The sequence below is a fragment of the Magnolia sinica genome, chromosome 6, assembly GCF_029962835.1.
Source record: "Magnolia sinica isolate HGM2019 chromosome 6, MsV1, whole genome shotgun sequence".
Lineage (NCBI taxonomy): Eukaryota > Viridiplantae > Streptophyta > Magnoliopsida > Magnoliales > Magnoliaceae > Magnolia > Magnolia sinica.
In genome coordinates, this window is record NC_080578.1 from 81,869,974 (window position 1) to 81,887,772 (window position 17,799).

The window sequence follows — 17,799 nt, forward strand, 5'->3', positions numbered from 1 at the left end:
CGCAGCGAGAGAATTGGCAAGTCATGCAAGGGCTGCAGGCTTCCATCAACTGCATGGTGGATCTCTTGGCGAAAACCCTAGGGCAACTTTGTGTTCCTAGTAGTAATCCTCCATCGCGAATTGTTGAAACTCGTAATCGCCCTGATCATAGGATAGTACCGGCAGTGCATCCAAGGGTCATTCCTGAGGAAGGGGGATCCAGCGAGAAGATCGATGACATAATCTTCCAACTCCCCAGACCAGGCGGCGAGCGAGTAGATCGAACAGATCGGGAATTCAAGATGTAGGTTGATATTCCTAGCTTCAATGACCAACTACACATTAAGGATTTTCTCGATTGACTTTTTGAAGTTGAGCGATTCTTCGACTATATGGACATCCCTGAAGCAAAGAAGGTCAAGCTTGTAGCCTACAAGTTGAAGGGCGGAGCTTGAGCTTGGTAGGAACAACTGCAACTGTAACGCCCCAGATTTCGAGGGTCGAGCAATGCTCAACTCCTGAGATCTAACGCATCACTTATGCAACATAGATAATGATGTTTAAATGTTGTCCATATTAGTGCATTAAATATGAGAGGGATTATACTAAATCAACATATCATACTCCAGAGTTAATGTAATTAAGCAAGCGGAAGACTAAGATTGAGATAGATATATAAAGTATATGTACGTGTTTCACAACCTCCAGAATATGAGTATATTACCGAGTTGAATATATACATGTTTTAACTCAAAATATACAAAATGATAAAATGTAAGTGTCTAACTAATCCATGTATCCCTGTAATCCCATCGAAGCAGCACGAGGTCTACATAGACCTGCCAGAGAGCTGAACGTAGGAGAACTCTTTCTCCTCATCTGCGAAGTCCAACTCTGTTGCATATACATCCTCATCACATGCATCTATAACAGAGTCTAGTTGGTATTTTAAAACACCATCCTAGAGTGAGAGTGAGTGATCAACTCAGTGGTACTATAAGGCAAATGTTAGCATGTTATCAATTCAATCAAGTAGTAATGATAAAGCAGTACAATGATATTCCCTAACTACTCTTATTAATGTAGGGATGGTATGTAGTAATGATGCATGCCTCGCACGACACTCTCTCAAGCGACTACATCAACCATTCACGCATGGCAAACTCCCTAAAGTGCACTTCCTCGCCAAAGCACATGTAATGCAATGCATGATCGTGTTAGCTGAGTACTTAATTAGGCTTATTCATGCAGCAAATTCGGGAAGCTAAGGTACTTACCTTTATATCATTTACCCAACCGAAAGATCCATTTAGGGTCGTCAATCCTAGTTAATCACATACGATAGGCAAGTTGTAGGGCATCACTCCTAATGAAAAGTAGTGGATAGGTAAGTTCGAAAGTTTATACTCGAGGTTACTATGGGGAGGCTTGTCACCTCAGCGTAGGCCGACAACTCGAATACAGTGTCCCATATCACCGTATTCGGCTCATGAGTTTGAGTTACACATTGGTTACTAAGGGGAAGCTCGTCACCCCAGCGTAGGCCGATATCTCGACCACGATGTCCCATGCCACCATACCCGGCTCATGAGTCTTAGCAGATCATAGTACTATATTTGAAACAGGTCTTTACATTGATAAGTGGTACTTTAGATTCAAGCAGTGATATCCATACATGGTAAACACACAATAGGCTAGTCAGTTTATTAGACAAGTTTGATTAGTATGAGCACATGCCGAATTAATCGACATGGAGCATGTAAGCACTCCCTGTGGCCTAACCACTGTTGAGAATCATCGTACGACCCGGATTCACCGAACGTATCAATGTGGCGAGACTACTTCAGCCACTTAAACAGGAATTGTTACCAACTACCTAGACTACGTTGTAGTCCCAATCTTACTCAGATATAACATGTGGATACATGTGATAAGCATATAAGCATTTAACGAATAGTCCAAATATAACACTTATTTGAGCATTTTATCAAACACATGGAACATGTTGCCAAGCACTTGCATTAAATCCATAAGTCGCGTAGCGGCGATATGATTTCATGAAAGAAGTTATACATATGATTACGGAAATTAAGAATCATATCTTATTACACTTAATAAATACCAACCATCAACATTTTCCCATTTAGACATTTTATCAAACACTTAAACTACACCTTACTAAATACATAGACTAAATTAGTTACGACATTCACTATAACAATTCATTTCATAACATTAGTTATAAAGCATATAATACACATGGATCTTAGATTAGAAATCATGACAAGCACAAATCAGGATTTCACATTCATTCAAACATTTCAACAAACACATGGAATGCATTTTCATACAACATAGTTCATACATGTGTAATATATCGAAATCGACGTGTCTAAGACGATATGGCAGCAGTAAAGTCAGACATAAATCATTAACTGACATTGAAAGCCTTGAAAACCATAACCTAAATGTTTATAGTCCGCAACTTTCGTCGGAATACTCGTTTCAAGCTTGGTTCGAATCCTACATTCCCGAATATAGAACAATGATTACCTAAACATTGAAATAGGTTAGCTATTTTATCGATTACTCTATTTGGATTCCTAAATCAAGATTAGGGTTAGGATTTCTTACCCAAATTGTAGTGAAAAATGATGGTGTAGTGAAATGAGAGAGGTGATTCAACCCATGGAATAGTGGGAGTGAATCCCAACAATGATCTCCCTATCTCTCTCTCTTCTCCTCACTCTTTTCTCCTCTTTTCTCTCTTCTCTCTCCTAAGGTTAGAGAAATTCGTATGAAATGGGAATGGGGTGGTTTAAGGGCATTATATAGGCCCAGAACTGGTGCAAATGGCCCCAGGGCCATGGTATACTTAAGTTATAACCAAAGGGTGCCTGTTTTTGACAAACAGGGCCCTTAAGAAGATCCAATACTCACTTACGTTACAAGGTAAGCTCCCTGACATTGGATTTATGCCAGGACTGTGTTTTTGGTGCTATCTGACAAACTGATTGGCCGCGAAGGACCCGTATCAGGTCAATGGTTATACTCACTCGATTGGGGCCACAGGTATACCGATAGGTGTACGAAAATTTTCCTGATCCATGGGTGGAGTTCAGTCAGAATCTGACGGTCCGAAGTCTTCAATTTCACCCGTAAGCGAATGACCCAATTCACTTAAGTTTCAATACATTTTCTAAAGGTATTCGCATTTCTCACACACTTTACTCATGGCTCAAGTTGTGCGTTTCTGGACATATTTGGGCTCAATTTCCGCAATGGTTGTCAAGCCCAGTAAGGTGAACATAACCCTATAGTTTCACAGTCATCGAACTTTCGATGTGCGGTTCAGGTCCAATTCGGAGTTTCAACGCGCTCCTGAGAGCAACTGGCTTTTGGGATTTCTCCTAGGTTTTTAAGTAGCGTTGAGTCATTGCTTTTGATAGTTTTGGGTCTTGCCATTTGTATAGATAGTGGTTCAAGCTAAATCCATCACTTATTTAGTTTATATTTAACTAAATTTCGCATAAATTTCTACAGGATAAGATCCTTGGGGATTTCTGCCTGAGGTGGTACTCGGGCTTTTGTACAGATTTTTTCGAGACATTACAACAACTCGCATGAACCAAGTAGATGAAATCCCTAAGTCGCACATGGCAGTGGATGAAGCAACTACTACGTGCCTGATTCCTCCCTAGCGACTACTGATTGCTTGCCTCCAAGTGTAGAGGTTCGTAAGTAGTATCCCGTGAATATAGGGTCGATCCCACAGGGAGATGAATTGTGAGAAGGGAAAAATCAAATGCAAAATAAAGTAAGTAATAAAAACTAAACTAATGATTTGATTTTGAGATTTTTGAATAGATGTATTTCAACTGAATTAAAATAACACCCAAGCTTCGAAGTTCCACACATAGGTTAATGTTCCAAAATCATGATGACTTGGATAACACAACTAGGATCTGAGCATTATGGTCTGCCTAATCGGAAAATAAAATAGTTTAAATATTTTAATAAATGATATGAAAGATTAGAAAATCATGGATTTGCACCATTGACATATATTCTCAAGCGTCAGTGATTTTAAGAATTCAATATCAATGAGATAATAAAATTCAAAGAAATATAACAGGTTGAGAACCTCTCCTATCTAGGAAATCTGATTGATCTAGGTAAGCCTATCCATCAATATGGATCTCATATAATGGAAACATATGGATCTCACAAGAGGATAAGAAACAAAACCTAAATAATGGATAATATGCATACACCATTCTTCTCACTATTAAAACAATCAATCATCATAACTTAAAGAATTATTAAACCCATGTGCTTCCCTTCTAGCTTGGGCTAGAGGGAACTTAGAAAAACATAATTAAAATGCAGATATAAAAAGCAATAAGAAAAAAATGCAAATAGAAAAAATTAAAAATAAACAAAACAACTTATAAAACTTTAATAAAATTAAAAACTCTTTAAAAACCCTAATTCTTACTTTCGGATGCTTTGAATGACGCTTAGGAATGCCCTAAGAAGCCATATTTATAAGTGGGGAACTCTCAATTTCATACAAAGTTGGAAAACTGTAAAAACCATTTCAAATTTATGCAGTTTTTCAAAATAGACTTCTCGCTGCACAGGTTATTTAAAATAGATTTTTAGCTGCGCAGTTTCCCAAAATAGACTTTAGAGCTTCAAAATACACTTTTTTCAGAACAATTTTAGGATACTTCACTTCAAATCTTTGATTCTCCTCATCCTTCACTTGGTTTTCTTGGATCTGTGGCATGTGAATTCTGAAATCTTGGTCTCCTAAGATCCATCCCTTGCCTTGGTGATTCTTAAGCATCAAATCCATGCCTTTTAGCAGCCATTTTCAATCCAAGTTCTTAAATTCACCCTGCAACACATACATGAGTAAAATATAACATTAAGATGATTCATTTTCATAAAACCAGGATGTAAATGGGGAAAATTATGCAATATTTGAGTCTCAACACACCCCTTAACCAGCATTTTACTAGTCCCAAGCAAAAAAAGCGAAGAAAAATAAAAAAAGAATAAAAATTAATTCTAGAAATAAAATTAAAACGAAAACAAAATTCTAACTACGCCACTTTCGCAGGTAATCTCGATTGCATTTAGCATATGCAACAAGCCTTTAAACCCCTAGGTTTCTCCTAGTGGATGAGTTATAGTCTCACGAGGGTTTCCAAAAATGTTACCCACAAACATTGAAAACATGAAAAATAGTTCGACACTCAGAAATTTATACAATTATGCCTCCATTCATCACATGAATTCCTAACAAAACAATACTTACCCTCAGTCTGAAGTTAGTTAGAATCTTAATTTCCTAATCTATTACATCCTTGAGTTGAGAGACCTAATTAAAATTTAGAATAGTTATGATCCAATATATTTAGGTGCTCCGTAACACTAGTCTAACTTTGAGAAATATGAATGTTCTCTATCCTAACTCCTTTCAATCATTCCAAGAATATGAAATCTCTAGTTATCTCATTTTCTTCATATCATTTCTTCTTTTATCATTATATCCTCATTATTATAGGCCACCCTTAGATGAAGATTTCCACCGAGTTTGCTTCATAACCTAAGGTATCGTACTTGTAATGGTAATAGTAACGGATACTTTGGTATTCTTATTCCGGATTACTGACATGATTGTTATGGTCATTGCATTCATGCTCTATAATAAAACTTTCTTTTTCCATCACTTTTTTCCTTTAATATTCTCTCTTTTAAGCATATATCAATGGTACTAGTTCATTTAACCTTGTTTGAATTAAAAGTTGTTATTCTAGTTCACATATCATATTCCTCACCTGGTTAGCTAGGGTGTATTGTGAATTCAGTACATCAAATTATAACTCACTTTAAACTAGTGATTAGATAATTGAACTCAAGTTTATAATTTTCAGTTATCAGAATTCTAACTACTATCAACCTAGACTAAGTATTAACTTTGCTTTTGGAATTCGTATAATATCATGTTCACATTTTTGTATATAAACATATTACTTTGAAAATGTTGAAAAAATTTCCCATAAACCTGAAAAAAAACACTAAAATCTAACTGAAACCTAAAAAAAATTTTAAAAAATAAATTGAAACCTAAAACAAAAAAAAAACTCACATGGATGACTATCCATACCGCCCAACCTAAAATTTACATTGTCCCCAATGTAATGATAATGTAATGCAGAGAATAATAAAAATAAAAGAAAGGGTGGATAGTACCTTACAGGAAGAACTCATCAACTAGGTGACCTAAAAAAAATTGAATATGATACAAATCCTACATAAATGCTCCGTCAGACAAGGAGCATCAATCTGAATATTCTGGCTCATGATGAGGGACAGACTCCTCACCCAAATGAAAGCTTTCCACATACGTCTTTAATCTCTGACCATTAATCTTGTACACAATGTCATTACGTGGATTCCCAATTTCAACTGCCCCATGAGTATAAACATTCTTCATAATGAAGGAGACTGTCCATCTTGATCGTATTTTTTCCGAAAAGAACTGGAGACGGGAACTGTACAATAGGACCTTTTACTGAGGTTTAAAATTCTTCCTCAAGATGTTTTTGTCATGAAAAGCTTTGGTCCTCTCTTTGTAAATTTTAGAATTTTCATAGGAGTCTCTTCTCAGCTCCTTTAATTCATTCAACTCTAATTTCCTTTGTCCACTTGCTTGGTCCATATCAAAGTTTGATTTCTTTATTGCCCAGTAGGCTCTATGTTCCAATTCCACAAGCAAGTGGCAAGCCTTCCCATATACCAATCTATATGGAGACATTCCAGTCGGGGTCTTATAAGCCCGTAAAGTGTCGGATAGTCTGAGGGACCAATCCTTCCTATCTGGCCTTATAGTTTTCTCTAAAATGTGTTTGATTTTTCGATTAGAAATCTCAGCTTACCCACTCGTTTGTAGGTGGTATGGGGTGCTCACTTTATACTTGATGCTATATTTCTTTATTAAAGCCTCAAATATCCTATTACAAAAGTGAGACCCACCATCACTAATGATGGCATTTGGAGTTCCAAATCTAGAAAAAATATTTTCCTTGAGGAATCGTATGACTACTTTGTTGTCATTGGTCCTACTTGTAACTGCCTCAATCCACTTTGAAACATAGTCCACAATAACTAATATATAAACAAATCCAAAAGAAGATGAAAATGTACCCATAAAATCAATAACCCAATAATCAAATATCTCTAATGGTAAAATTGGGGATAAAGGCATCATGTTATGCCTGGACACTCTTCCCAATCTTTAATATCTATCACAAGCAACACAGAAAGCATGTGTGTCTTTAAACATGGTGGGCCAGTAAAAACCACATTTCAGGATTTTTACAGTGGTTTTCTTAGTAAAAAATGACCACCACATGCTTTCATGTGACAAAAGAAAATAACACTCTGAACTTCATCCTCTAGAATACAATGTCTAAAAATCTGATCAGTCTCATATTTATATAAATACGGGTCATCCCAGAAGAAGTTCCTAACCTCAGTTTCAAAACACTTCCTATCTTGTGACTTCCAATGATATGGCATTTTTCTCGTTACAAGATAATTCACTATATCCGCATACCAAGGCAATTTGGAGATCGCAAATAATTTTTCATCAGGGAAAGTATCCTGGATATGCTTTTCTTCAGTGGAATCATCTAACACCAATTTGGAAATGTGATCGGCCATTACGTTTTCTACTCCATTATTATCTTTTATCTCTAAGTCAAATTCTTGGAGTAGGAGGAGCCATCTCAAAAGTCTCGGCTTTCTATTCTTCTTAGATAACAAATATTTTAAAGTCGAGTGGTGTATGAAAATGACCACTTTGGATCTTAGCAAGTATGACTTAAACTTATCCAAAGTAAAAACTATTACAAGTAACTCTTTTTTAGTTGTTGAGTAGTTCACTTGGGCCGAGTTTAGAGTTCTACTCGCATAGTGAATAACGTAGGGTTGTTTATCTTTCCTTTGGCCCAAAACAACCACTACGACATAATCACTTGCATCGTACATTAGTTCAAAAGGAAGTGTTTAATCTGGTGGACGCATGATAGGTGTAGTGGTAAGGGATGATTTAATTTTATTAAAGGTACTTGTACACTCATCTGTCCACTTAAATGGGTTTGAAGAAAATTATTCAAGGGTCTAGTAATGGCACAAAAGTCCTTGATGAATCTTTTATAAAAATCAGCATGCCCTAGAAGCGATCTAATATCTCTAACAGTTCGGGGGATAGGTAAATTAGTTATAATGTCTATTTTTGAGTGATCTACCTCGATTCCATTTTTGGAGATAACATGGCCCAAAACAATTTCTTTTTGAACCATGAAATAACATTTCTCCCAATTTAAGACAAGGTGCTTCTCTTCACACCTAGATAAGACAAGAGATAAATTGTTGACGCATTCTTCAAAACTACTCCCAAATACAAAGAAGTCATCCATGAAAACCTCAAGAAACTTTCCAAACACATGAAAAAAAATACTTAACATACATCGTTGGAAAGTTGCTGGGGCATTACACAATCCAAGTGGCATCCGTCTGAAAGCAAACGTGCCAAATAGACAAGTGAACGTGGTTTTCTCTTGGTCTTCCAGGGCTATCTCTATTTGGTTATATCCAGAATATCCATCAAGAAAACTATAGAAGGAGTGACCTGCTACCCTCTCTAAACTTGATCAATGAATGGTAGAGGGAAATGGTCCTTCTTTGTGACCTGGTTCAATTTTCTTTAGTCAATGCAAACACGCCAACCCGTAGTGACACGTGTTGGTATGAGTTCATTATTAGAATTTTTCATGATAGTTATTCTGAATTTCTTTGGGACTACTTGAGTTGGACTCACTTAAACACTATCGAATATTGGGTAGATGATTCCCACATCTAATAATTTGATCACCTCATTTATTACAACTTCCATCATGTTTGGATTGAGACGCCTTTGAGGTTGTCTAATTGGTTTGGTGTCCTCATCGAGGTGGATCCAATGGGTGCATATTGAAGGGCTTATACCCTTGATGCTAGAAATGGTCCAGCCCAAGGCTCCTTTGTGGTCCATTAGAACATTCAACAATTTAATCTCTTGATCCTTGTCTAAAAATAAAGAGATCACCACAGGATAAGTTTTGTTTTCACCAAGTATACATATTTAAGCTCATTTGGTAGTAGTTTTAAATTAAGCTTTGGAACATTGGTTGGTGATGGCAGAGGTCGCGAGTCCTCGATAGATAGGATTTGAGTGCACGGTCTCCATTGGTACATACCAATGTCTTGGGTGGTAGTAGTCTCATTATCATTACAAATTTCAGCAAACACTTTTTCTAAATCAGAATTTTTCAAGTCTCCAATGACTTGGATCAATTCCTCAGTCAGACTAGGTTCCAATTCCTCTTCTTTCATCAAGCAGTCCATGAAATTCAGCTCATGAATTTCATTATTATCAATGGGCTGCTTACATAGATTGAAAATATTTAGCTCTAGTGTCATGTTACCAAAAGACATGCTCATCATTTCATTCTTGCAATTTATGATTGCATTTGAAGTTGCTAGGAATGGGCGGCCTAAAATAATGGGAACTTGAGCGCTAGCGTTTACACATGGTTTAGTATTTAGTACAATAAAATCCACAGGGAAGTAGAATTTCTTCACTTAGACTAGCACGTCCTCTAAAATTTCCCTTGTTACCTTAATGGAGCAGTCAGCGAGTTGGAGTGTAATCGTGGTTGGTTTAAGCTCGCCTAATCAAAATTGTTTGTAAATCGAATAAGGTACTAAGTTGACACTTGCATCCAAATCTGGCAAAGCATGCTCAATTTGAAAATTTTCAATAATACAAGGAATAATGGGACTTCTCGAGTCTTTGTATTTGGGTATGGCCCTTTGTTGAATGATAGCGCTCACTCTCTCAGTAAGGAAGGCCTTTTTGTGCACATTTAATTTCCTCTTTACAGTGCATAAGTCCTTGGGATATTTAGCATATAATGAAATTTTTCTAATGGCATCAAGCAGAGGAATATTGACATTAACCTTTTGGAGTGCACATCCAACACCTCTTGTTATTTCATGGGGACAGTTGGATTCCTAAGTCTAGATGGGAACAGAACTGGAGGAGCATATGACTTAGTCTCTTTATCCTTTTATTATTGTGGCTCTTGAACCATAGACGGTTCATCATTCTCTTGAGATGGTGGGTCATCCTCCAGTATTTCTACCGGTTGCATTATCTTGTTATCGACCTCTTTTCCACTTCTCAAGGAAATGATAGCCTTAGCTTGTTCATGATGTATTTCACTTGGATTTGAGTCTTCAATGAAATGTGTGTTTCTAGGATTTGGCACGGGTTGAGAAGGAAAAATGCCTTTTTTTCCTAGCATTTAGTTGAGTCTCAATCCTAGCAACGACCATCGTTAATTCTCGATTTGATTAGAAAAGAGACTGATTCATTTGAGCTTGAGAGTTCATGAATGTCGTCAATGCATCCTCCATAGATGATCGATATGGTGGGGGCACATATGGTGCATTGCTAGGTGCCCCAAAGAAGTTGTTTTGTGGAGTCATTTGAGGTGCATTGGGTGCATTAATTTGTGGTCCATTCCTATAACCAAGATTAGGATGGTTATGCCAATTTGGATTATACATGTTTCTCATTGGTTGTATAACTGACCTTTGGTAGTTATTAATAGCATTTGCTTGCTCATGCTTATGCGTGACATTTTGTACAACTCGGATTATTGGACAATACTTTGTGTCATGGTTTGTATCGCCACAAATTCTATAAAAATTACCTAAGGAAGTTTTTGCTTTAACCATATCAACCTTCCTAATTTTCAAGATTCAAACTTTCTAACCAATGTAGCGAATTTTGCATTAAGGTCGTCTTCCTCTCTTAGGATATACATCCCAGCTTTCTCTTTAGGAATAAGTCTAGTTTGGTCTGGTTTAGCAGAGACATCCCATGTCTGCGTATTCTCTACTAACATATCTAAAAAAATCCTAAGCCTCATTATGATCTTTGTCAAGAAAGGTTCCACCGCACATCATCTCTATGAATTAACAAGTATCCATGGTGAGCCCCTTTCGGAACGCATCAATCACGTGCCATGGTTCATAACCATGATGTAGACAAGTAATTAGATGGTCTTTGAAGTGCTCCCAAGATTGAAAAAACAGTTCATTCCCCTTTTGGGAGAATGACATCATTTCTTATTTTAGTGCATTTTTTTTGTGCTTGGGAAAGAACTTTTTCAAAAAATTTCTTCTTAAGGCTTTGCCAAGTAGTGATGGTATTTGGTCTTAGAGAGTTAAGCCATGCTTTGGCCCGATCCTTTAGAGAAAATGAGAATAACCTAAGCTTAAGTACATCCCTATTGCCATTGTTTACTTGTAACGTTGCAATTACTTCCTCAAAGTCCTTGAGGTGCAACTAGGGGCTTTCGGAATCCAAGCCATGAAATTTAAGAATTAATTGAATCACACCTGGTTTAAAATTAATGTTCCCTGTGTGAGCAAGGAACACTATGCAAGATGGTAAAGTTGATCTCTCAGGGTGTAGATGTTCACGTAAAGTCCGTGGTTGGTTTAACACATTCCTATGAACTTCATTTTTATCCTCAAGAGGATTTGGTTGATTTTTTTCTGTTTTGATTTATAGTTGGATCTGGTAGATTTGGATTTGGATTATCAGCTAGGTCTGCCATGGAATCCAAGTGATGTTGAGTGCCTCTATTAAGTGAATGATCATGGCCTGGAACTAGTCCGCATTCAGAAGAGAGTCGATTGTTTTGATCCCTACTCCAACGGGACATAAACCATCCACACCACTCAACAAATACCACTAATTCAAATATCAAGTGTGATACTTAAAATAAAAATAAAAACTTAACCAACAACCCAGGTGACAGGGCCTACCATGAGGGTTTAATCCACAAAGTAAAATAAATTAACAACCCAAGTGGTAGGGCCGACCATGAGGGTTCAGTCCACAAAGCAAAAACAAATCAACAACCCAGGGTAGGTCGACCATGATGGTTCAATCCATAAAACAAAAATAAATCAACAACCCAGGCGGTAGGCCCGACCATGAGGGTTCAATCCACAAAAAACAAATCAACAAAAGGAAAACTAATGCAGAAATTAAATTATGCTAATCTGGAAAATAGATTCAGAGAATGATCTTTGTGATCAAACAGTAACTGTAGGACAACCAAAACACTTGGGTGATGAAATCCTAAGTAGGGCAACCTTATGTTATAGTTAGTGCTTGAAAGACCCAACTGAATTTACTTTCGAAGAAAAAAAAACTATAGAAAATTTGGACGATTTAAAAGAGAACTTACTTTAGAAAAGAACTTACCTTAGTTATTTTGCACAGATCTAATCTATTTCAGTCTCTCCCCGGCAACGGCACTAAAAACTTGATTGCTTGCCGCTAAGTATAGAGGTTCGTAAGTAGTATCCCGTGAATACAGGGTCGATCTCACTGGGAGATGAATTGTGAGAAGAAAAAAATTAAATACAAAACAAACTAAGTAATAAAAACTAAATTGATGATTTGATTTTGGGATTTTTGAATGGATGTAATTCAACTAAATTAAAATAACACCCAATCTTCAAAGTTCCACTCATAGGTTAATGTTCTAAAATCATGATGATGTGGATAACACAACTAGGATTTGAGCACTATGGTCAGCTTAATCGAAAAATAAAACAATTTAAATATTTTAATAAATGAAATAAAAGATTAGAAAATCATGGATTTGCACCATTGACAAATATTCTCAAGCATCAGTGATTTTAGGAATTCAATATCAATGAGATAATGAAAATCAAAGAAATATAACAGGTTAAGAACCTCTCCTATCTAGGAAATCTGATTGATCTAGGGTAAGCCTATCCATCAATGTGGATCTCATATGATGGAAACATATGGATCTCACAAGAGGATAAAAAACAAAACCTAAATAATGGATAACATACATACACCATTCTTCTCATCATTAAAACAATCAATCAGCATAACTTAAAGAATTATTAAACCCATGTGCTTCCCTTCTAGCTTGGGCTAGAGAGAACTTAGAAAAACATAATTAAATTACAAAAATAAAAGCAATAAGAAAGAAAAAAATGCAAATAAAAAAGATTTAAAATAAAAAAAATAACTTATAAAACTTTAATAAAATTAAAAACTCTTTAACAACCTTAATTCTTATTATGGGATGCCTTGAATGATGCTTAGGAATGCCCTAGGAAGCCATATTTATAAGTAGGGAGCTCCAATTTTTGTGTAAAGTTTGAAAACTATAGAAACCGTCTTAAATTTATACAGTTTCTCAAAATAGACTTCTCGCTGCACAGTTTGTTTAAAATAGATTTTCAGCTGCGCAGTTTTCCAAAATAGACTTTAGAGCTTCAGAATACACTTTTTCAGAACAATTTCAGGATTCTTCACTTTAAATCTCCAATTCTCTTCATCCCTCACTTGATTTTATTGGATCTTTGGCATGTGAATTCTTCAATCTTGGTTTTCTAAGATTCATCCCTTGCCTTGGTGATCCTTAAGCATCAAATCCATGCTTTTTAGCATCCTTTTTCAATCCAAGCTTTTAAATTTACTTTGCAACACATACATAAGTAAAATATAACATTAAGATGATTCATGTTCATAAAACCAAGATGTAAATAAGGAAAATTATGCAATATTTGAGTGTTAACACACCCCCAACTAGCATTTTGCTAGTCCCGAGCAAAATAAGCAAATAAAAATAAAAATTAATTCTAGAAACAAAATTAAAATGAAAACAAAATTCTAACTACACCACTTTCGCAGGTAAACTCAATTGTATTTAACATATGCAACAAGCCTTTAAACCCCTAGGTTTCTCCTAGTGGACGAGTTATAGTCTCGTGAGGGTTTCCAGAAATGTTACTCACGAACATTGTAAACATGAAAAATAATTCAACACTCAGAAATTTATACAATTATGCCTCCATTCATTATATGAATTGCCTCCATTCATCATATGAATTTTAAAACAAAAAAAAATACTTACCCTAAGTATAAAGTTAGTTAGAATCTTAATTTTCTAATTTGTTACATCCTTGAGTTTAGAGACCTAATCAAAATTTAGAATAGTTATGATCCAATATACTTAGGTGCTCTGTGACACTAGTCTAACTTTGAGAAATATGCATGTTCTCTATCCTAACTCCTTTCAATCATTCCAAGAATATGAAATCTCCAGTTATCTCATTTTCTTCATATCATTTCTTCTTTTATCATTATATCTTCATTATTATAGACCACCCTTAGATGAAGATTCCCACTGGGTTTGCTTCATAACCTAAGGTATCGTACTTGTAATGGTAATAGTAAAGGATACTTAGGTATTCTTACTCCTGATTATTGACACGATTGTTATGGTCATTGCATTCATGCTCTATAATAAAATTTTCTTTTTCCATCACTTTTTTCCTTCAATATTCTCTCTTTTAAGCATATATCAATGGTACTAGTTCATTCAATCTTGTTTGAATCAAAAGTTTTTATTCTAGTTCACATATCATATTTGTCAGTTAGCTAGCTAGGGTGAATTGTGAATTCAGTACATCAAATTACAACTCACTTTAAACTAGTGATTAGATAATTGAACTCATGTCTATAATTTTCAGTTATCAGAATTCTTACTATTATCAGCCTAGACTAAGTATTAACTTTACCTTTGGAATTCACATAATATCATGTTCACATTCTTGTATATAAACATATTATTTTGAAAATGTTGAAAAAAATTTCCCATAAACCTATAAAAAAACTGAAACCTAAATGAAACCTATTAAAAAAAACTCACATGGATGACTATCCACACCCCCAAACCTATAATCTACATTGTCCCCAATGTAATGATAATGTAATGCAGAGAACAATAAAAATAAAAGAAAGGGTGGATAGTACCTACCATGAAGAACTCATCAACTAGGTGACACTAAAAAAAATTGAATATGATACAAATCCTACATAAATGCTCCGTCAAAATAGGAGCATCAATCTGAATATTCTGGCTCATGAAGAGAGACGGACTCCTCATCCAAATGAAAGCTTTCCACATAAGGCTTCAATCTCTGACCATTAACCTTGTACACATTGCTATTACGTGGATTCTCAATTTCAATAGCCCCATGAGTATAAATATTTTTCACAATGAAGGAGTCTATCCATCTTGATCGTAATTTTTTCGAAAAAAACTGGAGACGGGAATTGTACAATAGGACCTTTTGCTGAGACTCAAAATTCTTCCTCAAGATGTTTTTGTCATGAAAAGCTTTGGTCCTTTCTTTGTAGATTTTAGAATTTTCATAAGAGTCTCTCCTCAGCTCCTCTAATTCATTCAACTATAATTTCCTTGGTCCACTTGCTTGGTCCATGTCAAAGATTAATTTCTTTATTGCCCAGTAGGATCTATGTTCAATTCCACAAGCAAGTGGCAAGCCTTCCCATAAACCAATATTTATAAAGACATTCCAATCGGGGTCTTATAAGCAGCCATATAAGCCCATAAAATTTCGGATAGTCTGAGGGACCAATCCTTCCTATCTGGCCTTATGCTTTTTTCTCTAAAATGTGTTTGATTTTCCAAATAGAAATCTCAGCTTGCCCACTCATTTTTGGGTGGTATGGGGTGCACACTTTGTGCTTAATGCCATATTTCTTTATCAAAGCCTCAAATGTCCTATTGTAAAAGTGAGACCTGCCATCACTAATGATAACCTTTGGAGTTCCAAATTTAGAAAAAATATTTTTCTTGAGGAATCGTATAACCACTTTGTTGTCTTTGGTCCTACTCGTAACTGCCTCAATTCACTTTGAAACATATTCCACACCAACTAATATATAAACAATTCCAAAAGAAGATGGAAATGGCCCATAAAATTAATACCCCAACAATTAAATATCTCTAATGGTAAAATTGGGGATAAAGGTATCATGTTGCACTGGGACACTCTTCCCAACCTTTGACATCTATCACAAGTAACATAGAAAGTATGGGTGTCTTTAAATATGGTGGGCTAGTAAAAACCATATAGGAGGATTTTTGCAGTGATTTTCTTAGCAAAAAATGGCCACCACATGCTTCCATGTGGCAAAAGGAAATAATACTCTGAACTTCATCCTCTGGAATACAACGTCTAAAAATCTGATCAGTCCCATATTTATATAAATACGGGTCATCCTAGAAGAAGTTCCTAACTTCAGTTTCAAAACGCTTCCTATCTTGTGACTTCTAATGATATGACATTTTTTCCGTTATAAGATAGTTTACTATATCCACATACCAAGGTAATTTGGAGATCGCAAATAATTGTTCATCAAGGAAAGTGTCTTGGATATGCATCTCTTCAGTGGCATCATCTAATACCAAACTAGAAAGGTGATCGGCCACTACATTTTCTATTCTTTCTTATCTTTTATCTTTAAGTAAAATTCTTAGAGTGGGAGGATCCATTTCACAAGTCTCGGCTTTGCATCCTTCTTAGATAACAAATATTTCAAAGACGAGTGGTCCGTGAAAATGACCACTTTGGATCTTAGCAAGTATGACTTAAACTTATCCAAAACAAAAACTACTGCAAGTAACTCTTTTATAGTTGTTGAGTAGTTCACTTGGGCCGAGTTTAGAGTTCTACTTGCATAGTGAATAATGTAGGATTGTTTATCTTTCTTTTGGCCCAAAACAGCCACTATGACATAATCACTTGCATCGTACATTAGTTCAAAAGGAAGTGTCCAATCTGGCGGACGCATAATAAGTGCAGTGGTAAGGGATGATTTAATTTTATTAAAGGTACTTGCACACTCATCTGTCCACTTAAATGGAGCATCCTTTGAAGAAGATTAGTCAAGGGTCTAGTAATGATACTAAAGTCCTTGATGAATCTTCTATAAAAACCAGCGTGCCTTATAAGTGATCTAATATCTCTAACAGTTCGGGGGATAGGTAGATTAGTTATAATGCCCAGTTTTGAACGATCTACCTCGATTCCATTTTTGGAGATAACATGGCCCAAAACAATTCATTTTCAAACCATAAAATGACATTTCTCCCAATTTAAGATAAGGTGCTTCTCTTCACACCTAGATAAGATAAGAGATAAATTGTTGAGCCATTCCTCAAAACTACTCCCAAATATAGAGAAGTCATCCATAAAAACCTTAAGAAACTTCCCAACCATATTTGAAAAACGCTTAACATACATCGTTGGAAAGTTGATAGGGCGTTACACAATCTAAATGGCATTCGTCTGAAAGCAAACGTGCTAAATGGACAAGTGAACGTGGTTTTCTCTTGGTCTTCCAGGGCTATCTCTATTTGGTTGTATCTGGAATATCCATCATGAAAACTGTAGAAGGAGTGACCTGCTACCCTCTCTAAAATTTGATCAATGAATGGTAGAGAGAAATGGTCCTTCTTTGTGACCTGGTTCAATTTTCTATAGTCAATGCAAACACACCAACCCGTGGTGACACGTGTTGGTATGAGTTCATTATTAGAATTTTTCACGATAGTTATTCTGGATTTCTTTGGGACTACTTGAGTTGGACTCACCCAAACATTATTGGATATTAGGTAGATGATTCCCACATCCAATAAATTTGATTACCTCATTTTTTACAACTTCCATCATGTTTGGATAGAGATGCCTTTGAGGTTGTCTAATTGTTTTGGCATCCACATCGCAGTGGATCCAATGGGTGCATATTGAAGGGCTTATACC